We start from the raw sequence: 25,956 nt of genomic DNA on the forward strand, positions 1-25,956 counted from the left end.
GGATCAGAACTCAGATTTCCCATTTTAACCCAACAAATGCAAGTTTGTGCCTACAGTTCAAATTCCATCAGTGAACCCACCCCTCTGGGCTTTGTCTGCACACATCCAGGTTATTTCTGTGCCGGACAGGATAGCTCAGATGAACACTGCTTTTCTGTGTGTCCCTACTATTCTGCTCAAACAAAAACTTATATGTTAGCTCATCAGTTCCTAGCCATGCGACCTTTGATATATTAATATGTGTAATAATGTTGGCGATGTCAACTTTTATTTTTAAGTTATCTCTTAGGACACATTTAATAAACAGGTTAAAAATTGATAATAGTAATTGACAGTAAAAAAAAAAAAATTGAGCACTTTTTTTTTTCAGCCAGAAAGGACAAACCCAGTACTAACAATTGTCTCCCTCATCTATTACCTTGAAAACAGCCAAAGCATCCTTTTGAAAAAGCTTCTCTACCTGCCAACCCCAATCTGCTCCTCTTCACAAATCCAGTACACAAATTTGCTTTATGTAAACAGATAGCAAAACCGTTAAACACGACGATGGCCCCCGTCTGTACATTGCAGCAGTCAGCTATCGTTTTAATGTGAATTGGATAAAACAGCAATTTAGGTGCCCTGTCAAGCAAACAGGATGCCACTTGTGTGTGAAAAGACTTGAGGAAATTAAAAATAGATGGAAAAAATCCTCAGGAGTTAAAAATGCTAATGAGAACTCTGAGGTACCACTACAAATCTACTAAATAAGCCAAGATACCAAGAGAAAAATAATAAAATCTTATGTTTATGGCCTTGAAATGAAATGGGTACAATTACCTGTTGATTCAAAACTGGGTTTCTGGAGGCAAGCTGGTTAATTATAAAGCAACTCACATGTATAGACCTGGTCTCCCAACTTTGGGAAATGCAACCCATATATCTAAAGGGGGAAAGCATGGGTCATTTGCACAAAGATGTTCATATCTGTACTATTTATAGCAGTAAGATAGTAAAATCAGAACAAAATCCTCAGGGCACTGCTTGGGGTACAGGGTATTCTAGGCACTATCGATAATGATAAACTCTATGATTAAAATATAAGCAGTAGAAATACATGAAAATATTTGTATAAAAATATGCAGTGACAGGGAATGAAACTTATATACTGGTCATAATGACAGAAAAATGCATCTACATTTAAAGATTTTATTTATTTATTTGACAGAGAGAGAGAGAGAGAGAGAGAGAGAGCACAGCCGGGGTAGCAGCAGGCAGAGGGAGAGGGAGAAGCAGGCACTCCAAAGAGCAGGGAGCTGGGTGCCATGTGCGGCTTGATCCCAGGACCCTGGGATCATGACCTGAGCCAAAGGCAGACGCTTAACCAACTGGGCCACCCAGGTGCCCCAAAGTACATTTATATTTAGAAGGACAAAGAGATAAAAGATCTTCAGCTCTTTTTCTGTTAAATAGGTTAAATATATTAAAAACTGGAAGCCAGTCCTCTCTCCATTGTCCACTCCGACTTCCCTGTGTGACACAGTCCTCCTTTCTGCGCTCTGCATGTAGCCCAGAGAGTGGCCAATCCTCTGGCCCCAAAGCTAGACAAGAGAGCAAACAGGCCCTGGAAATCCAGACTCCTGGGTCCTTTCTACAGTCAGGATTGGGGTGAATCGTGTAGAGTGAAATGTCAATATAATCTGCCAAGAGAACCCCAGTTTTACAGAGAGTTTTCTCTAGCTGCAGACAATCCTTTAAGAGAGTAGTCTTGCTGGAAGCCTTGCCCCGCTGCGCCCTGAGACCCTGAGCGTGTGTCCTCTTCCTTCCTCCAGCTCTGCACTCTCACCAAGAGGCTCCCTTCAGAGAACTCACAGCACTTCCTAGACTGACCCTGGGCCAACACCTCACATGCATAACAAGCATCCTAACACACACCTGAAAGGTAGGTATGGTTATCATTCATCCCAGGGATGAGGGAGGTGAGGCTGAATGGAGTGACTTCCTGAAGTCCACACAGCAGAGAGCAGAGCTGTGGCTCAGATGGAGTCCCAAGGGGCACTGGGTGCAGGCTCTTTGCCCCCACACCCTGCTGCAGGGTCCCAGGCTGCCCATGAAGGAGGCCCGCTTAGCCCACAGACACCCCCAGGGTACTGTCCTTAGGGGCTCTAGATTTTTTTTTAAGATTTTATTTATTTATTCATGAGAGACATAGAGAGGCAGAGACATAGGCAGAGGGAGAAGCAGGCTCCTTGCGAGGAGTCAATGAGGGACTCGATCCCAGGACCCCAGGATCATGACCTGAGCCAAAAGTAGACACTCAACCACTGAGCCACCCAGGCGTCCCCTGAGGCTCTAGATTCTAATTGTGTAAAGGATGGACTGTTGGACCTGAGACATGGTCTCAAACAGCGCCTGGTCCCATGGCTTCCTCACTCTGGCTGTGCGCACATGGATCAGTATATATATTGACAAAGACTCTCTCCTTGACCAAATTTCAGGAAGGCTCCTTTGAGTCCTCGGCTCGACTAGGCCTAAGCTTCGGCTTCCATGTCTATCCTCATGGAGCCCATCTTTAGCAAGAATCCTGCTAGGTGGGCCTCGCCAGAACTCCCCACCTTCTACAGTGGATCATTTTAATATCTGATCAAATTTCTTAACCCTTCCATCCCCATCCCCCTGGTAATACCTGATTACCCTGGCCTGCCTTCAGCAGCAATTTTATTAGGTCCATTTAGAGAAGAATTAACCTACACTCATTGCAATTTTCCATCCACTGATCCCCTACCCTGCTCCTTGGCTATAAATCCCTACTTCTCCTTGTTTTCTATTTCTTTCCCCTACTGCAAAACCCCATTGTTGTAGTCCTCTTAAAGTCTGTCTTACCACTTTAGCAAGTATCTGAATAATTGTTCTGTAACCATGGAGACATAAATAGATGGATATATTACAAGGCTCGGTCCCACCCAAGTAAGTGGAGACCTCTGGGGCTGGGTCCAGCCACCTGTGGACAGCAGGGGTGAGGAGGGCAGGTGGAGAAAGCTGGTTTGGCCCTTGTCTCACTGGAGAGAATGGAGTCTCAAAAAGGCTGACATGGGAGGACTCTCAGCTGGGGCCAAGGTCTCTTGATTTCCTGGCTGTGGGCCTCTCACTACCAGGACAGGTCACACAGAGTTACGATCAGTTCTCCCTCTTTCTCTTTTTTAAAGATTTTATTTATTTATTCATGAGAGACACAGAGAGACAGGCAGAGACACAGGCAGAGGGAGAAGCAGACTCCTCATGGGGAGCCCAATGGGAGACTCGATCCCAGGACAGTGGATCTCGCCTTGAGATGAAAGCAGATGCTCAACCACTGAGCCATCCAGGCGTCCCACGATCGGTTCTCAAAACAGGACTGTCCTGGGTGTTTCTGAGGCTCCCATTTCAGACAGAGCACAGTAGTGGTTTCTGTTTCATTCTCTTGTTGTTACCCAAGTCCATTATTGGGAAATGGACAGAAAGGGAAAAAAAACAGGTGGTTTCAGTTATTCAGAGCTCAAAAAATTGCGGGGGGACCTCTGGTATTTTAGAGCTCTAGCCATGGTTGAGAATGCTGAGCATAGTGGCAGGAAACCCCTAGCCTAGAGCCCCTTCTCCTGCTACCTTCCCAGCCAGTACTCCAACTGGAGGAGGATCTTTCTCTTCCCCAGCTAGAAAAAAAAAACAAAATAAAACATGAAGGGAAAACCCAAGCCCAAATTTTCTGAGCCTGAAGGAAGGCAAAATTATCGTGACCCTTTTTTAAGATTTATTTGTTTATTCATGAGAGACACAGGGAGAGAGGCAGAGACACAGGCAGAGGGAGAAGCAGGCTCCCTGTGGGAAGCCCAGTGAGGGACTCAATCCCAGGATCTCATCATGCCCTGAGTTAAAGGCAGATACTCAAGCACTGAGTCATGCAGGCATCCTTACTGTGATCCTTTTAAAAGAGCTATGGAGGGAAAGGTTTCATGCACCTGAAGTCAAGCTTAGAAACTCAGCCAGGTGGCCAGGCTGGGGGGTGGGTGGGGAGAGCTGACCTGTAGGCTCCACTGAGGGGCATTGTTTGAGTAGGAGGCCCTGAGAATGGGGGTTTATGAGCTCAGCAATGTGCCATCAAAAAAAAAAAAAAAAAAAGGAATAGAAAAAGAAAAAAGCAATGCAGGGCATTTCCCCATAGCTCTGCTGCCTTGTCACTGAGGCACAGAGCTGTCCTCATAAATTGATTCTTGTCTGCCCTGAAAGGTAATTGATAAGGAGACCACTCAGGCATAGGCAACCCAAGTAGTCTAATAACTCTGAAGAGTATACGCATGCACACCTGCTACACAGATACGCTGCCGTGGCTGAAACTGGGTTGTATGCAGAGAGACATAGAGAAAATAAATGAGCTGTACTAGAAAGGTAATCAAGTTTTCCTTTTAAACTGATTTGGCCTCAATGATGCATAGTTCTCAAAAGTCACTTTGGCTACCTGAACAGATCTATTTGAGCCACACTTGAAAAGAATGAGGTGCCCGCCACCTACTTCGGGCCAAGGGCGTTCCCTGGCAGCCTGGTGGGGAGCGGGGAGCCTCGATCTGGGGTTCTGGGCCTGTAGGAGTCATGAATCTGGCTGGCGGCCATGTTGGGGATGAGTCTGTGTTTGATCTAACAGTCTTCAGCCCTTTCTGCCTTGAATCTTATTTCATTGAGGTTTCCGAAGCATACAGGAAGTCAGAAAAAAGAACAGCAACCCATTTCTCCACAGCTTTACCACAGGCTTGAGGCAGGAGGGAGAGAGCGCAGCAGAACCCAGAAAGTGCTCAGTGTCAGAGGACAGGGAGGGGGTGAGGGGCTGAGGGGAGGGGGAGGGAGCGCTGGGGCCCTTCCCTTCCCACAGGGTTGAGGCGGGAGGGCCCTGTGTCCACAGCTGGGTCTCATTCCTTATGTGCACACACACAAAGACGATAATATTTAACCCTTTTGAATCACACTCAACTTCAATGCCAGAATGATCCTTTAATAACTTGACCAAGTCTCCTCACCTGTGGGGACCTCAGGTTTCTCATCAGAGAAAGTGAAGAGATGAGGGGATAGGAATGTGTTTCCAACACAGTCTTGAGCATGAATATTTCAAACTGCTAAACGTGATAGCCTCCTTCCTGAGGTGGTTTAACTCTGCATTGTCTGGCAGAAAATGCTTCAATGTTTGCAGAATCCCCAAAACACTTTTCAGGAGGCCCTGAATAGCAAGGTAAAGCTGGCAGGACCAGAATAGCTGCTTCCCAAAGTACCTGCTTGGATCTGAAATTCTGGGGTCTAAAATCATTGGCCACACAAAGCCCCTGGGTTGTTGGAGGAGAAATTAGAAGCTCAGGAAAAAAAAAAAAAAAGGAGATATTATCAGAGATATTATCAAAGATAATATTATCAGAGAAAACAAGGCAACAGAAATGACAAGCTCATCACTGGTGAAAGTCAAAGGCTGAAGGGGCTTATAAACGATCTGGGGTTTTTTGTGTTTTTTTTTTTATTTTTTTTTTATGTCTTTTGTTTTATAGATGAGGCCAGAAATGTTTAGTGACTTCCCCAAAGACACAGAGCTGAACTCTTGATTGTGGGGAACAGGGCAGGGGCCCCCTGAAGGGTACAAACACAGGGCTGAAGTCTTTGTTGGTAGCACTGTTACCCAGAGTAAATCCCCTGGCAGGTGCCAAGAGTTCAAGTGATCCCTTGCAGACTGACCAAGCAGAGGACACCAGTCAGGTACAGAGGTACACAGAGGAGGAGGCCTCCGTTCTCTAGAACCTTCCACACCCACACTTAATACCTCTCTGATCTTTACCTCACCCTGTCCACCATGGACTGCCATCTTGGGAGAGGCTTCTTCCAACCTGAGCCTAACGCTTGCCTGCCCAGAATGTAGACAGGGCGTCCACTTTCAATGGGGGCCTCAAGTAGACAATCTTCCCTCACATGCAGTAGCAAGTGGCAGTTCACAAAGCACTTACCCTGTCTCCTCCCTCTTCTCTCTGGAGGTGGTACTGCCCCTTCATAGGGCAGGGGACGCTGGCTCAGAAAAGGTGAAGGTTCACAGTCAACAGGATACAGAAGAAGGATTGGAACTGAGGCCTCTCAACTGGCAGCCAAAGGAGACTTCTAGAAGGGGCAAGTTTGTGCCACACTAGGAGTAGAAGAAGCACATCTTCCAGGGCTATCCTGCCCAATCCACACATCTGGGATAAATCCCATAACCAACCTAACCTCAGAGAGCTCACTCACAAAAGTTGGATGTGTTAATACTATCCTCCCTAGAACTGCTATGAAGATTAACAAAAATAACGTACATGACAACACCTGGCAAACTTTGAAACCCTAGCGTCAAGTGTTGGTCATGGTCACAAATTGTCTGTGCTCCTCTGGTTGCTTCGAGCGTCTACACAAACATTTCAACGACAGGGACTTGTTCTTATCAAAGACAACTCATTTGTTCCATTTCTGGACCATTTTTAGTATCAGAGAGTCTCTTCCTATGATGTGGTAAAAAGGAGTCTTTCTACAACTGCTGTTGGCAGGTGCTAGTCCTGCCTCCGGAGCTGCCAGGCATGAGCTGCAACCCCCTCACCCCTGCTTTGCACAGCCAGTCCTGGTTCTAAACACTAGACTGCAGAGAAACATGATAATTTGAGGTGGGATGGGGTGTTCCTAGATCATTCCATACCAGGAGACCACCTGCTGTTCACACACGTTTTAATGCCAACTTCAAGGAACCCATATTAGTCAGTTTGGATGAACTAGGCTGCCATCAGTGATGGCAACTGGACATCTCCAGAGGCTACTCAGTCTTCCAACAGGGGCACTGGGTGGGGGGCAGTCAAGCCTCCCTGGGCCTGCCTAGGCCTACCTGGCCCTGAAGCTCCCCTCTCTCTGGGTCTAGTCTTAGGTTCTTAGGACTTTAGAGCTGCATATAGGCTTTGAAGGTACATCCCCCAACATGCTCTCCCCTAGTCTTGCAATCATAGATGTGGCTCCTGACTGGTCACTCAGTCTACTCTGAATCCTGGTCCCTGCTCATCCCTGCGCCGAGCTGGCAACCACAGCCCCCTTGGTCCCCACAGCACCAGCTGAGCAGACTAACCTCCCACTCTTGGGTTCTATTCTTGGTTGTCAACATCACCATCAGTATCGCCATCATCAAGTGTCTAATTGCACATGGCTGTGTGCCAGGTGAGGGCAATGAAGAACCCAGAGCATGGGCTGCCCTGCTTGCTGCCCTGGCCCATGGCCTTGCTGGAAACAAACAGGTCACATGGGCAGAAGACTGCACCAGACACAGATGGACATGGTACACTTGGTAGGTGTAGGGTTCACTGAAGGTGGGGAGCAGTGCCAAGTGTGTCACTTAGAGTGGGGGAAAGGAGACCCATGAGGGGAGGTGTACATGACACAGAGCAAAGAACACAGCTCCACCAGGCAGGCTTCCAGGCTTTGCATGTTCAAGTCCTAATCCCCAGGACCTCAGAACTGACTGCATTTGGAGATAGGGCCTTTAAGGAGGTGATTAAGGTAAAATGAGGCCATTAGGGTGGGCCCTAATTCAATCTGGTGTCCTTATAAAAAGAAGAGACCTGGACTCACAAAGAAACATCAGCTGCAAACAGAGAAAGGACTGTGTGAGGACACAGTGAGAAGACCACCATCCGCAAGCCAAGAGAGAGGCCTCGCGAGAAACCCACCCTGTTGACACCTTGATCTTGAACTTCCAGCTTCCAGAACAGCAAGAAATAAAGGTCTGCTGTTTAAGTCACCGAGGCTGTGGTATCTTGTGAGCACAGCTTGAGCAGCCTGACATAGGCAGGAGATCTGGGTTCTAGTTCCCACATCTCCCCTACCTGGTAGCTGTAAACTCTGAGAAGTCATTTTTACTCCACTGCCTTCCTGGTGCAGTGCTCATCATCCCTCTGCAGGGACCAGGCTAGAGGATCAGAATGGTGTAGGATTTAATGTTGGAGGGGGGTCTAGGAGATCACCTGGTCTGGTGGTTTCCAAACCCCGGATGCTTCTCAGGGGTATGCAAATACAGGAGGCCTACTCAAGATCTACTCATCAGAATAAATGGTCGGGGGTGGGGACAATGGAATGGGAATCCTTATTTTAACAGGAAGGATGTTATACTTCAGGTTGAGAACGAATGCATCACAGTTGATGAAGCTGATGCCAGGGAGGGAAATGAGCTGCTCAAGTCAGGTGCTTGGGCATCTGGGACATAGGTGAGGTTTCCTCCCCCAGGCTGCTTCTGGCTCTAAGTGTTGTTTGCGCATCCAGGGCAGGATGGGGGGAACCGGGAGAGCTGTCCTGGCAGGGCCGACACTGCTCATCCACTCCCACTGCCCTGGGAACCCCAGTGCTGCAGGCTAGAGGCACTTCCTAGTCCATGTCATACTGTCCTGGACGCTCACAATGAAGACTCTGTGTGTTCCTTCCAGCCCCTTTCCCCTCATAGGACAGTCACTCTCAACTAACCCCGAGACTGCGACCAAGTCACTTCACCTCTTTGAGCCTAGAGTCCCTCCTGTACAGTGAGAGAGAAAGGCTGGACTCTCAGGTTGCTTCTGGCCAGATGTGCTGACCATAGCATCTTGGGGCTGGATGGCCACGGAGACATCTTCCTGGCACACCTGGAGAAATGGATCCCCCTCAGGACATCTGGGCAGGGCCCTGTCATAACCATGTTTTCTAGTTTCTATGCTTAGCACTTTGACCTGTGGGGCCTTGCTGGTGACCCTGGAGGGACTGGAGAGCATGACTTTCATATGTAAACCAACCAATCTGAGCCCCCAGAACCCCCGATCACCTCCTTTTTTTTGGAGTCTCACTCTTTGGGCTACCCACCACCTGCTCTAATCACCCCAGGGCCAGGTACCAGACTACTAGGGACAGCCTCTGTGCCCCAGAGCCTGCCAAATGATCCCAACTGGCTAATTCTAGACCTGCCTTCCCTGTTTCAACATCCCTGCCCAAGGAAACCACACTAGAAGCTCTTGGCCACATTTTGCCCCTCTCCCTGGGCTTCCTGACCTACACTGGAGCTTCTCCATGTGGTCCTGCTTGGCACACTCTGCCTCCTGTTTCTTGGGGCTTGTGAGTATAAACTTCTTTCATGAATCATTTCTGTGTCTGTGTGTCTTATCAAACAAATCCTTCTTTTTTTTATAAATTTATTTATCGGTGTTCAATTTGCCAACAGATAGAATAACACCCAGTGCTCATCCCGTCAAGTGCCCACCTTCAAATAAATCCTTCTTAACACAAATCCTGCATCTCCTCAAATCAGGCCTACCATGTCCTTTACCTCTTGGCCCCTGAGCAACCTCTTCTGGGGTCACATCTCCCTCTGTCTATCTCCCAGTGTGATGTACAAACATTTTCATTGTCTCTGTGTACCACCCATAAAAAAAGGTTTGGAACCTCTGACCCAGTCAACTTGCAGTCCGACAATGGAATGCCTCTCTTAGTTCTCATGACCCCCTCAGCCATGGGGCCTTACTGTCTTATGCACTAGGCTTTTCTACTTCTAAGGAGCTAGAGAAGTCTGCATTGTGCTCACCACAAACCTGACTTCCTCCAGCTGTTGGTCTCTGGTTGGACTCTAGCCTCTGGGGACATTCAGAATGAACTCAATCCCAGTTCAATATGACAACCCTTCAGCTATTTCAAAGCAGTTCTTGGTTCCCTTAGAGCATTTCTTCTCCTGTCTAAATACCTCAGCTCCTTTCTTGTGCCCCAGAAAGTGAGAATCAGGCTTTTCATGATTCCATGGCTCTGGAAGATTGATCACATTTTAAGGCCCATCTCTGAGGGTCAGACTTGAAGGAGAAGATAGGACCCTGATCTAAAAGGATGCCTCACCTCCATGTGACCACTTCCAGTTTTTCATGAGATTTTGAATGGGAAATCTCTAATTTTTAAATGTTGGTACAAACTTATAAAACATGATAGGTACATGGAGCTGCTGGTCCTCTTCCAGACACTCACCCAAGGCTAATTCCTCCAACAGCTTGACTACTCCCTAGTTGGAGGTGATGGAGTTTTCCTACTACTATTCATGGTGCCTCTGCTGATAGTTTCCATGTGAGAGTGGACACCTGATCCCCACATGCCCACTTATTTCCTGAGAAGCTAGACATTCAAATTTTTAATGTGAACTCTTTAAATGTCGTCATAAATCTACAAAACATAGTATAAACTAACAAAAAACATGTCTTTGGAATGCCTTGAGCCCTGGGACAAATAGTTTGCATCTCGTCACAAGTGCCAACCCCAGCCAGGATTACTCTTCCCTTAGGGACAGGGTGGTTGCTCAACTACCCACCCCAACCACCAAGGGCTTTCTCAGTTCTGGCATTCTCTGACTATGGCTCCTTGTGCTGGTTAATTTTATGTATCACTTAGGTTGGGTTATGGGGTATCCATATTAGGTCAAAGATTATTCTGGGTGTTTCTAGGTGTTTTGGATTAGATTAATATTTGAATCAGTACACTGAGTGGAGCAGATTGCTCTCTTTAATGTAGGTGGGCCTCATCCAATCAGGGGAAGGTCTACTAGAACAAAAAGGCTCACCTTCTTCTGAACATGAGAGAACTGTTCTTGCCTGACACCCTCTCAAGAGTGGCATTGACAGTTCCCTCCCTCTTGAACTCAGATTAAAACTTGAGCTCTTCCTGTTTTGGGCCTATTGGCCTTCATCCTGAAACTCTCCCATGGGCTCTCGTGGGTCTCCAGCTTGCTGTTGTGGATCCATATATACTATTGGTTCTATTTCTTTGGGAGACTAACACACTCTCCTTAACCAAAGGAGAGCTATAAATTTGAGGAAGAAACTAAACATTATATCAAATGAAAACACTTTTTCTTGTTCTCTGCCTGACCATTTAGATCATATTTCCAGTGCTGAATACAATAACTACCATTTATCAAGCACTTTTGGTGTTTCAAGCATGGTGTTAAGTTACATATCTGTAAGAGTTTACAGGAGTACTTGGGTGGCTCATTCTGTTAAATGTCTGCCTTCAGCTCAGGTCATGATCTCAAGGTCCTGGGATTGAGCCCAGTATTGGGGTCTCTGCTAAATGGGGTGTTCTGCTTGTCCCTCACCCTGTGCCCCTCACTCCAACTTGTTCTCTCCCTCTCTCTTGCTCTGCTCTCCCTCTCTCAAACAAATAAAATCTTTAAATAAAAGAAAAAGAATTTATGTATATATATAAATTAACATAAATTTTACAAATATATAAAATATATTTATAAATATAAACATAAAATATATTTATTTATATATTACATACAAATATTTATATATTATACAGTAATATATAAATATATATGCTTTTATATATTATATCTATAAAACATATATAAATTTATAAATATATAAGAATGTAAACATCTATACAACATAAACATATATATTAATAAATACATATATAAAGTAATATATTTTTATATATTTATAAATATTTATGATGTTTATATATTTATATAGATTTATAAATATGTATTTATAAGAATTTATATATACATACTTTTTTTTCTCTTATAGTCAACATAAGACCCTGTACCCTTACCAGACATGAGACCAGACAGAAGACATGAGTGTCATGAGGACAGAGGCCTTCCCACCACTGTAGCTTGACCCAGGACCAGTACTCACAAGGAGGAGCTGCTCAATAAATTATGCATTGATTTAAGGAATTGATTATTTTTTTTAAAATAGGTACTATTAATATCCCCTTATTACACGTGAGGAAATGGAATCTCAAAGGCACTAACTAAATCAGCAGCCCAAGGTCACAGGAGTAAGAAATGGAGTTGGGCCACAAGCCTAAGTTCACTTCAGTTTGAAACTCCCCTTCTTGGTCCTCTGCCCCTTTCTGCTGCACATGGAAGAGCCAGGACCCTCTCCATTGCCTGACCTTGACACTCATACCTCCAGCTCTTTCACCCAGCAGAGATGTCCAGAGCAGAGCTCCTTCCTGGTCCTAAATAGTCGTCCAAAGACAGAATTAGGTAACAGGTCACCCACCCCCACACTGGCAGCTCTGCTACCAAGCCGTTCACTGAGGTTTTTAAAGACTAATTTGAGAGTCTAGCCACAGCTTCATCTTTAAAAATAAAGACAAAAGCAAGAGAGGAAACCCACTACAGCCATCTTGGTTCACCCCGTTTTCCTCAGAGCTGCTTCAGGTAACAGGGGAAACCGGCTGGTCCCGCACATAGGCTGAGAGGTCAGTATAACAGACGTGAAGCTGACGGCTCTTGGCCCCAATGGAAAGAACTTTCTGAGGAAACGTGCACAAATTGCAGACTACTACCTCCTTACACCCTGCCTCTGTAACCCCATGTGGGTCAAACCACACAGCAGGTTGACAGATAAAAGCAGTGAAGGAAGGGTTCCAAAGAGACCAAAACAATCATGTGGGCAATCATGGGAACCCACTTGCGGTGGAAGGCAAAATGAGGGACCATTAGTAGCTTGACGTCGAATGGGGCCACATACACAAGTCTCTTCATCTGCTCCTTAATGAGCAGACCCTCCCACACCCAAGTATCTGGAAAACATCCCTGATTGCCTTGCTCCCACACGGAAGCCATTTCAGTCCAAAAATACACATCTGTTTTGTCTAAAACAAACAATAGTCTGATTTCTCTTTCTGTCCTTGAAGCATCAGGCTCCCATTTCAGTGATTGTCGTACAATACGACCATTCTGGTCATGACATAGTAAAGGTGCGAGGAAAGCTGCATAGTCAAAATGTTTCAGCTCCTTCCTTACCTGCCAGGAGCTCTGAGACCCCAAGCAGAGCACTTCCTCCAGTGCGGATCTTGGTTGCTCCATCCAAACCCTCACTTGGGGCTAGACCAGCTCTTACATTCTCTGATGCAAATCCTTAATACATGAACTCTGTGTTGCTTGACATTGAGTTCTTTGAAGGCCCTGGAGCCCCTGAGCCTAGCACAGGGACCGGCCAGAACAGGGGCCCCTATGTGCTTGGTGACGGGGGGATCTCATGATTACAAGATGGCAGCAGGGGAGCCACTGGTCAGGGAGTGAAGGGGAAGGGCCTCAGGGCAAGGCCTTCTAGAAGAGGGAAGTGGAGGTTGGAAAACATTGAGAAGAGGGCGGGCATAAAGAGAAGATATTCCTTTCTTCTTTTATCCCAATATCACAGCTCTGTTTATTCTGAGAAGCAACCAGCTGCAGCTCCAAAATAGATATGCTGAGAACCGCCTCTAATGACAGAGAGTGCTTCTGCAGGAACCAAGGTTAGAACAGCCCTTGCCAAGGGACAGGAGCAGAGAAGAGCCTAGAAGGGAGACACTCCTGGGGGCCTTTCTCCTCTCGCCCTGCCAGTTCCCTTCCTCCATCTTCCCAGCCTGAGGCAGTTGGTGGGTCTTTCTAGAGTCCCCAGGACATAATACGGAGCTGGCTGGCTGCAGAGTAGAGCATGGCCCCTCAGTCACTTGCAGCCTCAGTGACAACGTTCAGCTCTTCCCTGAAGCAGGTTCCATGGCCGGGTCTGACAAATGGCTTTCTTCTCCTCAGACCTGAGTAGCCTTTCCCAGCAGCCTTTCAGTGTACAGGAGCGATAATGAGACAACCCAACAGAACCAGTGTTTGTGAAGCATGCTGCGTTAACAGTTTGTGTGAATGCAGGTGCAGTCACAAAGAAAAAAAAATGCACCAGATAAAGTTAAGCCAGGAGGCAGACTTTATCCAGTACTATTGCAATAGGGGAGGGAGTTTAACCTCATCTCTGGATGTAGCAGGGCCAGCTGGGGGTTTATAGCCAATGGGCAAGGTAAGGGGATAAGCAGATGGAAAATCATCCAGAGGAACTTGGTTAGGTGTCAGGGATGGGGGGCTCCCACGGAATGAAGCATGGCAGGCCAAGGATGAGTGGCTAAGGGTAAAGCCCAGCTGAGAAGAGGGCTCAGTGGGAGGGAAGCAGAGAGATCAGTCCTTTGGGGGAAAAGCTGTTCCCATTCCTTATCTCCCTTGGAAACAAGCCAACATAGGCATCAGTCCTCATGAAAACCACCAGTATGAGATGATGGTCTCCAGCTCCCTACACCCAGTAACAAGAACAGTATGGGTTTGGATCCACAGAAAGGCCAATCCCACCCACTGGGGAGGCCCAACCTGAGCCTGAATCCACCATGTCCCATTCAGCAGGACCTGCTTTAGTCCCCCAGCTCCACATGAGAAGTCAACAAGACCCTGCTGAGAGATTCCCCACCAATGCCTTGTATGCTCGTTGCAGGGGCAAGTGTCTCTGCCTAGCTGGATATCTGGTTGAGAAGGGACACCTGGACAAGCCCAGACACTCACATGGTTGATTCTTTCAGCCCCTTACCATCTCTGCCTTCCAGGACACATGCTCTGGACTCTCTAACAGGTCAGAATTATAGGTCCCCCATCAGCCTCCCTATGCTTCTGACAGAGTCTCTCAGAGAAGCCTGGGTCACTCCCAAGGCCTACAAGGGCCTTTGGGCTCAGGCACACAGGATAAAGGGCCCCTGATGTTATTTCCAAATGAGTCCATTCATGAAGACACTCTGTGTATGTGTTTTTAAAATTATTAGCTGGTGAAAATATTTAAAATACATCATGATATTTGTCACCTTATTTTGATATTCCTTCTTTTTTAATCCAGAGGGCTTCCAATCTTGTTTTCAGGGAACTTCTACCCCTTTGAACTGAGGATTCAAATGCCAGTAAGCTGCCATCTAGCCTCTCCTTCCCTCTTCTGTGCACCCAGTGTTACTAAAAGTAGCAACCCAGTCCCCTTGGCACAGTCCCTGAGCTCACTTCCTGCCCGGCAACATCCTCTCCTCTCTTCTCCACACACACACACACACACACACACACACACACACACACCCATGAACAAAAAAGACCCCCTGATGGACCCAAACTGGCAGGACCCAAACTGGCAGGACCACTTCCCAGCCTCTGTTGTACATGCTCAGAAGTTTCAAATGGGACTTCCTGCCACCCTCGGGGATACAGACTCAGTCAAAGCTATTTGCATATTGCAAAGGATGACCTGCAGAGGAACCCCCTGCTCAGGAACTGTCTCCTCAGGAGTGAGATTAGGTAACAGAGGGAGAAATGCAGGAGGTTAGAAGTCTCTGCCTGCCCTGAACTTGGCCTACAATGAATGAACCCTGTAGGATTTCTGGCAGGCCCCGGTCTAGGCAGTAGAAAGACTTCCTCAACTTAACCAGGCAAAGGCTGGCCTGCCACCTCAAGTCCCGGAGCACCCAAATCTAGAAGCTGGATATTGCCTGCTGAGACTGTACCTTTTACTATGAAACAAACTAGATTAGCAGAAAACATTGCGGTGCTAGGAAGGAGGAGGGATGGGAATTAGTCCAAAGCCCTGGAAAAACGTAAACAGCCTCTCCCCCAGGGGGCAGGTGGACCTGCCCCGAGAACACTTGAGATGGTAGGGCTGTTATTACAAAATACATTGGCTAGGTGGCTTATACATAATAGACACTTCTTTCTCACAGTCTAAAGGCTAGGGGTCTGAGATTGGGGTGCCGGAAAGGTCAGATGAGGGCCCTCTTCCAGGGTACAGTTTCCTTCTTGTGTCCTCTGTGAGGGAGGGGAGCCCACTAGGGTCTCTTTCATAAGAGCACTGGTCTCATTCATTAGGGCTTTGTTTTTGTGACCTAATAACCTTTCAAAGGCTCCCACCTCCTAACACCATCACCTTGGGAGGCAGGATTTCAGCATATGAATTTGTAGGGGGGGGTACACATTCAGATTGTGGCAGATGGAGAGATTTAAGGGGGTGGGAGGCGCTGAGAGGGTGCCTGTCCTCAGGGAGGCTGCACTAATTCTAGGGTCAGGGATGGAATAGAGTACCCGGAGATCTTCTAGAATATGATTTGGATAATCCTTAAGACTCAAGTTCCTAGTCTTGACCTGCCTCTTTGGGTTTCATATTTCCCGCAGATCGCAGATTGTAGGAAGTGGAATGTCAGGTGGGTCACTGTCTTATTTGAAAAAGCATCTGAGAAGCTTTGTTGGAATGTTTGGAATGAGGCAGCATAAAGAAGAGATGTGGTAGGTGTTGCCAGGGGTGATGGCCAGAGTTCTCATATTCCTGGGGCAGTATCAACGGAGAATACTATAAAAACATAAGGCATGTTTGGGGTGGTTGTTTGGAATGGAGCCCTTCTCTCTGGACTCTGCAGTCTTTCATTTCTGTATCCCGTATCTTAGTCCTCCAGGGGGTCATTTTGTGGCCTTTGACAGAAAGTAGATTTCCAACCATTTGGCCCAACGATCCCCATTATGAGGGGCATTTCCTGCCTCCCTAATTTTCAGATGTGTGCTTTTTGCCTTCTAGGAGACATAGGCTTTTAGTAATGATAACTTTAAAATAATAGACATCTAGGGCACCTGGGTGACTCAGTTGGTTAAGTGTCTGCCTTCGACTCAGGTCATGATCCTGGGGTCCTGGGATGGAGCCCCACATCAGGCTCCCTGCTCAGCAGGTAGTCTGCTTCTCTCTCTCCCTCTTCCTGTACTCTCTCTGTCTCTCAAATAAATAATATCTTATACAATACAATACAATACAATAATAGACATCTCTCAGGACTTTTTAATGTACTAGCCACAAAGACTAACTTAATTCTCAAAACAAAACAGAAAGGTCAGTCCTATTATTCTCCTGCCATGCTACACATGAGGGAACTAAGGCATACAGAAGTTAACATAACTCTCTCAATGTCAGAGTTAGGAAATGGCACATCTGTCATCAACCAGTACTTCCTTAACCAGCACACCACACCATCTTTCACGGAAACATATAGGACTTTTTCAGATTGTGGGGAAAAGCAGCCAGGGCTTTGGCAGGTCCCTCTTCTTTCGAAATTGTTTTTTTTTTTCTTCCCCCCATAGAAAGCATGTGCTTCATCACGCCCGCCTCGGGTTAAGTTATGTCAGCTACTTTTCCAGGGTCTCCTTCTGTCCTCCCTCAGCCTGAGGCTGAGGTACAAGGACAGTGATCATTATCAGTCAACAAACATCAGTGAGTACCGCCAACTGGGCAGACAGGACAAAGAATCCAAAGGTGAGCAAAGTCTGAGGCAGGAACGTAAGGACCTAGTTGGACAGGCAGATGCGTCCATAGATGAATTCCACAGGGCAGAGTGTGGTGAGTGCCACAGGAGAGGCACAAATCAAATTACACACATGGGAGCAGTCGGAGAGAAAGGAGTACCCTCATCTGATTGGGGAGGGCAGCACGGATGTTTGGATAGGTTTGTAAGGGGGAGGTGGGCAGGGAGTGTCTCAGCAAAATTGAGAGGGAACGTGGGCAAACAGGTAAAAAGTGAAGTGAAGTCTTGCCCAGGATAGGAGGTTACAATAAAGGGGAGATAGGGGCGTCTGGGTGGCTCAGTGGTTGAACGTCTGCCTTCTGCTCAGGTCGTGATCCTGGGCTCCTGGGATGGAGTCCTGCATCGGGTTCTCCACAGGAAGCCTGCTTCTCCCTCTGCCTATGTCTTTGCCTCTCTGTCTGTGTCTCTCATGAATAAATAAAATTTTAAAAAATAAATAAAAAAAAATACAGAGGAGACAAAGGGAGATGTCTGAGATAGAATCCACAGGAATTGGTAGCCGCTGGAGGGGGATCCCATGTCACCTACAACCTTCTCCAGTCAACTGGAGCCTGGTGAGGCTCTTCATCAAGTAGGAGGATTAAAAAGTTGGGCTGGAAAGTTCTATTTGGGATTGGGCCCATCCCCGGATGGGTAGAGAAAGTGGGAGGGCTAATCATGCTTGCTTAATAGGAGCTCAAGAATCTATGGGTGCAGTTCTGTTTGGTGCCTGAGGCATAGAATGTAATGACTCTCATCTCCATGTCCCCCTATGTCTGCCTATCTAAGGCTCCTTTTTGCAAAGCCCACTTCCAGGTGCATCTGTGTCATAAAGCTTTCCTTCCTTGCCTATTGTAAGCATGCTATGCTCACTCTTTTGGACCGTAGGCTCCTTGTAAACTGGGAAAATACCTTTTTTTTTTTTTAAGATTTTTTTTATTTATTCATGAGAGACAGAGAGAGAGAGAGAGGCAGAGACACAGGCAGAGGGGGAAGCAGGCTCCATGCGGAAGCCTGATGTGGGACTCAATCCCAGGACCCAGGGACCACGCCCTGAGCCAAAGGCAGACGCTCAACCACTGAGCCACCCAGGTTCCCAGGAAAATACCTTTAATGCACTTTTCACCTGAGTATGTATTTAGCATGGGACTAGAATATAAGGAGTTGGCCGTCATTCACCCAGGAGTATGGAATCGAATGGTCCCGGTCCAGTCCCCCAGCACACACGCTCTGTGGGGACATGGGGCCCCCTCCTTGCATGCCTGTGGGATGTCCCTTGCTCCTGGTGGAGGAGGTATGACATAGCTCTGTCCCTTACTAGAGCATCACAGAACACAGTACTCAAGAGAAGGAAATGAAGGACTCCATAAAAATCTGCTTTGGGCTCCTTTTCCTGCTTCTCTTCATTCTAGGACCGCACCCCCACTTTATACATGCCTCATGATGTAAATGGTATACGTCATCCTTGTAAGGGAGAGCAATAACTCCTTGTAAGGAGCTAATGATTTCTCTAGGATGGATATCATCTAAGGAAGGATCAGGGGAGAATGATCAGAGGAAGCAATCATAGGCATATTCCAGACCACTGGTACTAGACATCTCAACACCAAGATGCCCAGGCTCCAAGGGCACCTGAGCCCTTGTCCTTGTTCTAACTGGTTCTGGATGCCTGAGAGAGCATGTACACCAGCCTGCAATCCTCAAGAAAAACCCCAGACCCTGAACAAAGACGAGACTCCCTCCTTTTCTTTCTGAGTCTCCCAGACACTCTGTCCCAGCGCTCTCTCTCCTTTCAGCCAACTCTGCCTTCACCTCCTGCTGGCTCGCATTTAATTTCTATCCTGTGCACAGCACACCCAGGGATCCTCTTGGCTGGTTCTGCGGGAACCCCTGTGGGTCCTCGGACCTGGCCAGCCAGCATCAGTTCCAGGTATTCTGAGCCTTTGCTTCTTTCTCTGTAAAATGGGACAACGATGGGCAGCTGTTTGAGTTGCCTGAAGGATTCAGCTTGAAGGCACCCAGGCACTCCATGGCCGGGAACAGGAAGGCAGGCTCCAGGCCTAATCTTAGCCCTGCAGTGGTCTGGTTATTTCCTTACTTCCTCCTCTGCAGCACGAGGGAGAGTAATCTTGACCCACAGGACCGGGGGTGGGTGAGATGACCATTAAGAATCCACAGAAACATGTAACAGAAACACTTTCCTTAGTGGCTGTACCAGCTCAGCACGTGGTAGACCTTTCTGGGGCTGCTTCTTTTTTTATTTTTAAAGATTTTCTTTTTAAGTAATCTCTACATCCAACAAGGGGCTTGAACTCACAACCCCAAGATCAAGAGTCAGCACACTCTTCTGACTGGGCCAGCCAGGGGTCCCTTTGGGGCTTCTGCCAAAAGCCATCACACAGTCCACTCCAGGCACAGAGCTCACCTCTGTCTTGCTCAGGGAGGGTCTGTGATGAGAAAGATGAAGGTGTGCTCCGGGAGCATCGTGGAGTTAGGAGAGAGGGCAGCGTTAGCTGGGAATCAGAAACTCCACAGGCTTAGTTTGTGTGGGAAGAGCCGTCAGAGGCCAGGTGGTCCAGACTTCAGTGCTCTGCAGGAGAGGCCCTCTCGGCCACCTTTCCCCTGGATTCTTCTAGTAATAAGGCACTTGCTGTCTCAAAATGCTAGCAGCCTGTTCCATTGCTCAGAGCTCCAATGATAAGAAGGCCTTCTTTTATATTCAGCCCAAATACACTTCTCTGTGACTTCCTGGGACTGCCTTCTGGACACACATGTTACAAAACACATCTCTCTTTCACCTAAGAGCCCATCAGCGTGAGAAACTGCTTCTCTGCTCCTTCTGGTTTTCTTTACTCTAAACTACTCAGTTCTTCAAATAGTTCTCCCAAGAGAAGATCTTCAGATCCCTCAATCCCCTTGAGACTTTTAGCAAGGTCCGTCCCACTGGTTGAAGATGGTGCCCTCAGAGTGGCATCCAAGACCACAGAAGTACCATGGCCTGATGGAATGAGCTGTCTCTTCTCCCAGTCCCTACCCCAATAGGGAGACTCTTCTCTCAGGGCCAGAGGGATACTCTGTACTTTCTCTCATTTTCCACCACGAAGGGACCAGGAGTGATCTCCTTGGATGAGCTGCCTTGAGAGCTGATATAACAAGGATTCCCAGCCAAACTCTGGCCATGTGGGCATCGTGGGTGTGCTCTGTCACAAAGAAGTGGGTCAGTGCTGGCACAGCAGTGACATGCCAACATTTACTGAACCTCATTTCCATCTAGTGGTTCTAGATTTCACATGCAAATAGCTCTGCCTGCCACTGGCTCTCGTTCTGGTCTGACAGAGAAGCCCTGACCTGGATGGCAGCGACGGCCTCACGATGTGGGGCCCTCCTGCCCAATCCCAGGGCTCAGCTTCCACCCACCGGTCTCCCCAGGAAGGGGCAGGCTGCTGCAAAGGGGTGACCTGTAAGGCCAAAGCATCTCATGGAAGCATTGATGGGGGGAAGGTGAGGCGAGAGCAGAACAGTTTTGGGGGGCAGGGGAGGGGTGGCAGTAAACAGGATGAAATGGACAGTCTAAGGCCCCAGCTCCTCCCAAATTCCTAAGTGAATACACAGAAAGCCTCCCTCGAGGGTGATAAATGCATCCCATCAATAAATCCCTAATAGGATGGTGAGGTGGGCTTCAGGGTTTCGGTGCTTTTTCAATCTGACTTAGAGCAATCGCAGGGCAGGAGGGGGAGCCCTGGAAGTCTAGGTCTCACCAGCATAAGGAAATGACACATACCTGCCATACTGACAGGGAGCCGGAGGGTGAATCACGCCCAGGAAGTGGAGAGGAGAGATCAGGTTGGCCCGGAGGAGGGAGGGAGAGGGGAGGAGGGACGAGCCCCTGGGAATTACAGGCTCCCAGCACTGCCACAGGCTCTACCTTTTCCACTCCCACTGGCCCTGCCTCAGGGATGATGAACCGGGTCAACGAATGGATAGGAGATTCTAGGAGATTCGGGGCCTGACCTGGATTAGAACAGGCCTACCACGGATTGGATAGCAATTCGTATCCATAAAAGGAAGTTCCAAAGGGAGATCTGGGCATCTCCTCCCCTCCACCCTGATCCTGGCAGGCGAGTGAACACCAAAAACACAAAAAGATGCACACTCAACTTCTTGTTTTGTGAGCAGAGATTGCATTTTCTTACCACAACTGGGCAGAGCTGGCTGTGGAGATGGATGTGAGGAGGAGAAAGATTCCCGAGGGAGGGTGTTGGATCGTGGGTGTTATCAGTGGCAGGAAGTAAGGGGTGGGGAGGTGAGCGGGAAGGCTCCTCCGAAGCCCAGGGTAGCTGAGTATAGAGGCGCTGCAGAGCTGTAGCTCTTTGGGAACCCTGGAAAAACAGGGCAGCTGGGCCCTCATGAGCACCCCATGCCCCCTGGGGAGCCCATCTTGGATCCCAGAGATAGAAGGGTCCTTCCAGCTCCCTTAGAGCAACCTTCTAATTTTCCAGAGCAGATGCCCCTTATGCAAGGTCCCACCAGGCAGTCAGAGAGAGAGCTAGCGCCCTGCATCTCCCAGCCCAGGGTTCTTTTCCTTTAAAAAGCCAAATCCTCATCACCTTTCCCTTCATCACTCCACTGACTATTTGAATGACCAAAAGTTGTATTTAGAGAATAATGAGGGGCCCTTTCTTCCTGATTATCATCTGGAAGAAGAAATTCCCCTCTCTAGACCCAGAGGGCAAAAGAAATACAGTTCTGACCTTTTTGTCCCTCCTTCCTGCTAGTCAAAATATACCAGGTGCAATGGTCTTCACACAAGTTTTTCACATCCTTTTTTTTTCTTCATAGTGCATAGCGCTTTAGGGCATCCAGCCAGGGGAAATCCTGCCCCTGACACCCACCTCCACATTTACCCCTGCCTCTGTAGCCTGTACCTATAGGTTTAATCACCCTGAGCTCCTGCCACTCGGTCAGGAAGAAAGTTGGCTCCCAGGTCATCAGGCTCATACAGCAATGGTGGGGGTTAGGGAGAGTCCTGGGGACAACCCTGCCCCTGGTAATGAGCTCCTCCTTTAGGCTGTCCTCTGGTTTTCGTGATATCTTGACTTCTTCTTTCCTTACTGATGGCTGAGTTAGGTCCTGCTTGAAGCATCTACCGCCTTACAACAGTGTGCCTTTCCTTAGCAGCATTTGCCAGAATTGCAAATTTACGTTTATTCATTAGACCACTGGACACAAGTTGGTCTCTCTCTTTGGATGCTAAGTTCTGGGAGGGCAGGGAAGATGGAGTTTCTTTACTCAGCACTGTGAGATTCTCACCCTAGAATCTAGCCGACTCGATGACATTGGCTGATTGATAAAATAAAAGTGATCTTCCACCTGTGTGGAAACGTGTGGTTTATAGTAACCGTGAGAAATTGACCTAATGTGGCTGAGGCCCATCCCACTCCAAACGTCTAGAAATGCTGGGTAAGTCGTAACAAAAATAATTGCAATTACACCAGAGCTGGAAAGAGGAAATTTGCAGGTATTAGAAAAGAGAGGGGTCTCACATCTAGAGCACTGAGTGGAAATTAAGGTTATGGACACCTTGGGAGCTGGGGCTGTGGGTTGATGCATGCGTGGGTAGTGTCATCCAGCTGCAGATCCTCAAGAAGCAGGGACTCAGCACAGAGAATGAACAGCTGCCTTGATGATGTGATTATGAGAAGGGCACCAGAAACACTGCTCACCAGCCTTCGGAGGTGAGAAAGCTTGACGTCCACCAGGGCCCAGTTTAAAAAAAGAAAGAAATTAAAAACCTAAACCTGTGCCATTCTACATATGTGGGATGGGAAGCGTAACCCTAGCAATTAAAATAAAAACAAATCCAGAAGTGGTAACAAGTGATTCAGATTTTTCCTCTGAAAAAGCACAACTCCGCACAACACTTGCTTAATCAGAAGAAGTACAGGGGACCCCCTTCCCCCCCTCATGTACACACACACACAATTCAAAATGATAAACCACTCAGGTAGGCAATCATCACTGAGGGAAGCTCAGCAGATGGAAATTATAGACTAGACAATCAAGAACTGAAGTTAATAGAAAAATGCAGGACTAGGGCACCTGGGTGGTTCAGTGGTTGACAGTCTGCCTTTGGCTCAGGTCATGATTGCGGGGTCCTAGGATGGAGTCCCACATCAGGATCCCCACAGGGAGCCTGCTTCGCCCTCTGCCTATGTCTCTGCCTCTCTCTGTGTCTCTCATGAATAAATAAATAAAAATTTTTTAAAAAGGAAAAAAAGAAAAATCCAGGACTACAGGAAGTATATCTGAAATATTCAAATAGAGAAAAAAATATTATGAGAAGTCCAAGTTAATGATCCTCATGGGTACATGGGGGAGGAGAATGTTGAAAAGTTGGTAACATGAAAACACGAGCTAACAGTAGTTTGGAAAACAGAAGGAAAAAGATTACGGTCAGAGCCTCATAAGGTCTTTCCACTTAGACAGAAGAGCAACAATATTGACCATGGGAGATTTTCAAGTCATGTGCCAAAAATGAGCAAAATAATTAAAATAATAGAATTGTAATATATAACTTCTCAGTCAGGAGGGCGAAAAGAAGGAAATAAAAGAAACACAGTCAATCTCCTGAGAAGCAATAAGGTAGGAAAAAAGGCAAATATGAAATAATATAGCAGAAATGTCTTAATAAATAAAGAGGTCTTAATAAATTTTAAAAAGCTTGAATTGACTGTTAAAAGACAAAGGATCTCAGGCTCAATTTTTTTGAAAATCGAGCTCTCTGTAGTTCATAAAAGACAAACCTAAAACATTAAGACATAGAAAAGTTGAAAATAAGGGGGTAGAAAAGTATCAGCCAGACAATCACTAAATGAAGAGAGAGTTGATGCAGAGATCTAAGGCAACAAACTCAATTTGAAAAAAAATAAAATAAAAACATGATTATAGGGAATTGACTTTAAAAGGGATAAATTGGCCAAGAAGATATAATAATAAGTAACCAAAATGCAAAGAATTCAAAATATAAAGCAAAATATTAACGGAAGTAAAAAAAAAGAAGTTTCTATTTCCCAACTTCACTTGGGCCTGCACACTACAGAATTGTAGAGTGCATTCAATTCAACAGAACCTTCGAGACTGAGCTATGCCTACAGCCCTGTGCGGCCCTGGTGGGACTCAGATGGCTGTAAGCCATCTATATAGAGGCGGGTAAAGAGGGAGGACAGGGAGAACTAATGGAAAAACTCAACACCCACTACATTTAAGACCTTGTGCTAGGCACTTACGCACCATCTTATGCAACCTCACGGAAATCCAAAGAGGTTGGAATAGTAACTGTAATTTACAGAAAAGAACCTAAAAGTCAAAGACATTTAGGAATTTTCCAGAGGTCACAAGACTAGTGAGCAATAGCGAATGAACTCAGACCATCCAAGGTAATCTCCGTGAAGTCAGGGACTGTTTTTCTCCCTGTCCTCTCGGTCTGTGAAACTAGGGACTAGCATAGATTAGACACTTGATAAATGCCCACTGCTATAGACTGAATGTTTGAGTTCCACCCTCCTCCAATTTGTATGTTGAAATCTTAACCCCCAACATGGAGGTATTATGAGGTGAGGCCTTTGGGAGGTGATCAGGTCATGAAGGTGGAACCCTCATGAACGAAGTTAGCATTCTTAGAGACAAGACCCCAGAGAGCACCCCTTCCACCAAGTGAGGATGCAGCCAAAGATGACAGTCTATGAACCAGGAAGAAACCTTTCCCCAGATGTAGAATCTGCTGGCACCTTGTTCTTGGATTTCCAGCCTCCAGAACTGTGAGAGATAAATGTCTGTTGTTTAAGCCATGTGTCTGGCATTTTTGTTACAGCAACCCAAAGACATCTGCTGACTAAGTGACTGAATTCAGATACTCCCGGCCTGTGCCATTCCCATCGCGCCAAAGCACCTACTCCACCATCACCCTTAATCTTGGAGTCTCTTCACTCCACCCAAAGCTCCCCTCCAATAAAGGCTCCTCCTTTCTCCAGCCTGTTCACTGGCCAGTGCCCCTTCCTTATCTAGAGTTGACAAAGGAGAGAGAAGAAAGCCAGGTTCCCACAACATATCCAGGTTGTCTCGCAAGCACAATTTCCTCACAGGCTGGTGGTTGAGAAGAAATGTTCCTGATGGTCGCTGAGGGAGAAGGCAGGCCCAGGTGGCCCAAAGCACTGGAGATTTGGGGGAGAATCCTCTGACATCAGGGACTACCATCACTTCCCTATACTGCATGGTCATTAGCAGGTGTCTAGAATGCAGGGGGCAACTGAGATATTTAAACACCAATTGAAATTGACCTGAAACTATTGGGTGGTGAAACAATTCTTGGGGACAAAAAAGTGTCATCAGATGGAGGAGTTTTTTTCTGTTGCGATTTTAACTTTTTATTTTGAAATAATTATAAACTCATAGGAAGTTGCGAAAATGGCACACAGAGTGCCTGTACTCTTGACCCATCTTCCCGTAGTGGTGCAGGAAACTGACATTGCTATAATACTGTGATGAGACGACAGACCTAATTCCATTTTCACCACCTTTAACATGGATTTGTGTGTGTGTGTGTGTGTGTGTAGTCCCATGCCATCTTATCTCATATATATGGTTGCATAACTACCTCCACATCCAAGACACAGAATAGTTTCATCACAATGAAAGAACCCCCTTGATGGTCACACTTGCCCCCATCTCTGCAACTACTTATGTGTCCCTCATCTCTATAATTTTAAGAATGTTACTTAATAAATGGAAGGATTTGAGACTGACTTT

The 25,956-nt window shown here is 46.9% G+C and overlaps 1 protein-coding gene across 3 annotated transcripts in view; it reads right to left on the reverse strand.

Annotated features, from left to right (window-relative positions):
- The window catches only part of PTK2B (protein tyrosine kinase 2 beta), a 126,592-nt gene that overhangs the window by 73,091 nt on the left and 27,545 nt on the right, over nt 1–25,956 (reverse strand). The gene's annotated exons all lie outside the window — the stretch shown is intronic.

The sequence above is a fragment of the Canis lupus genome, chromosome 24, assembly GCF_048164855.1.
Source record: "Canis lupus baileyi chromosome 24, mCanLup2.hap1, whole genome shotgun sequence".
Taxonomy (NCBI): Eukaryota; Metazoa; Chordata; class Mammalia; order Carnivora; family Canidae; genus Canis; species Canis lupus.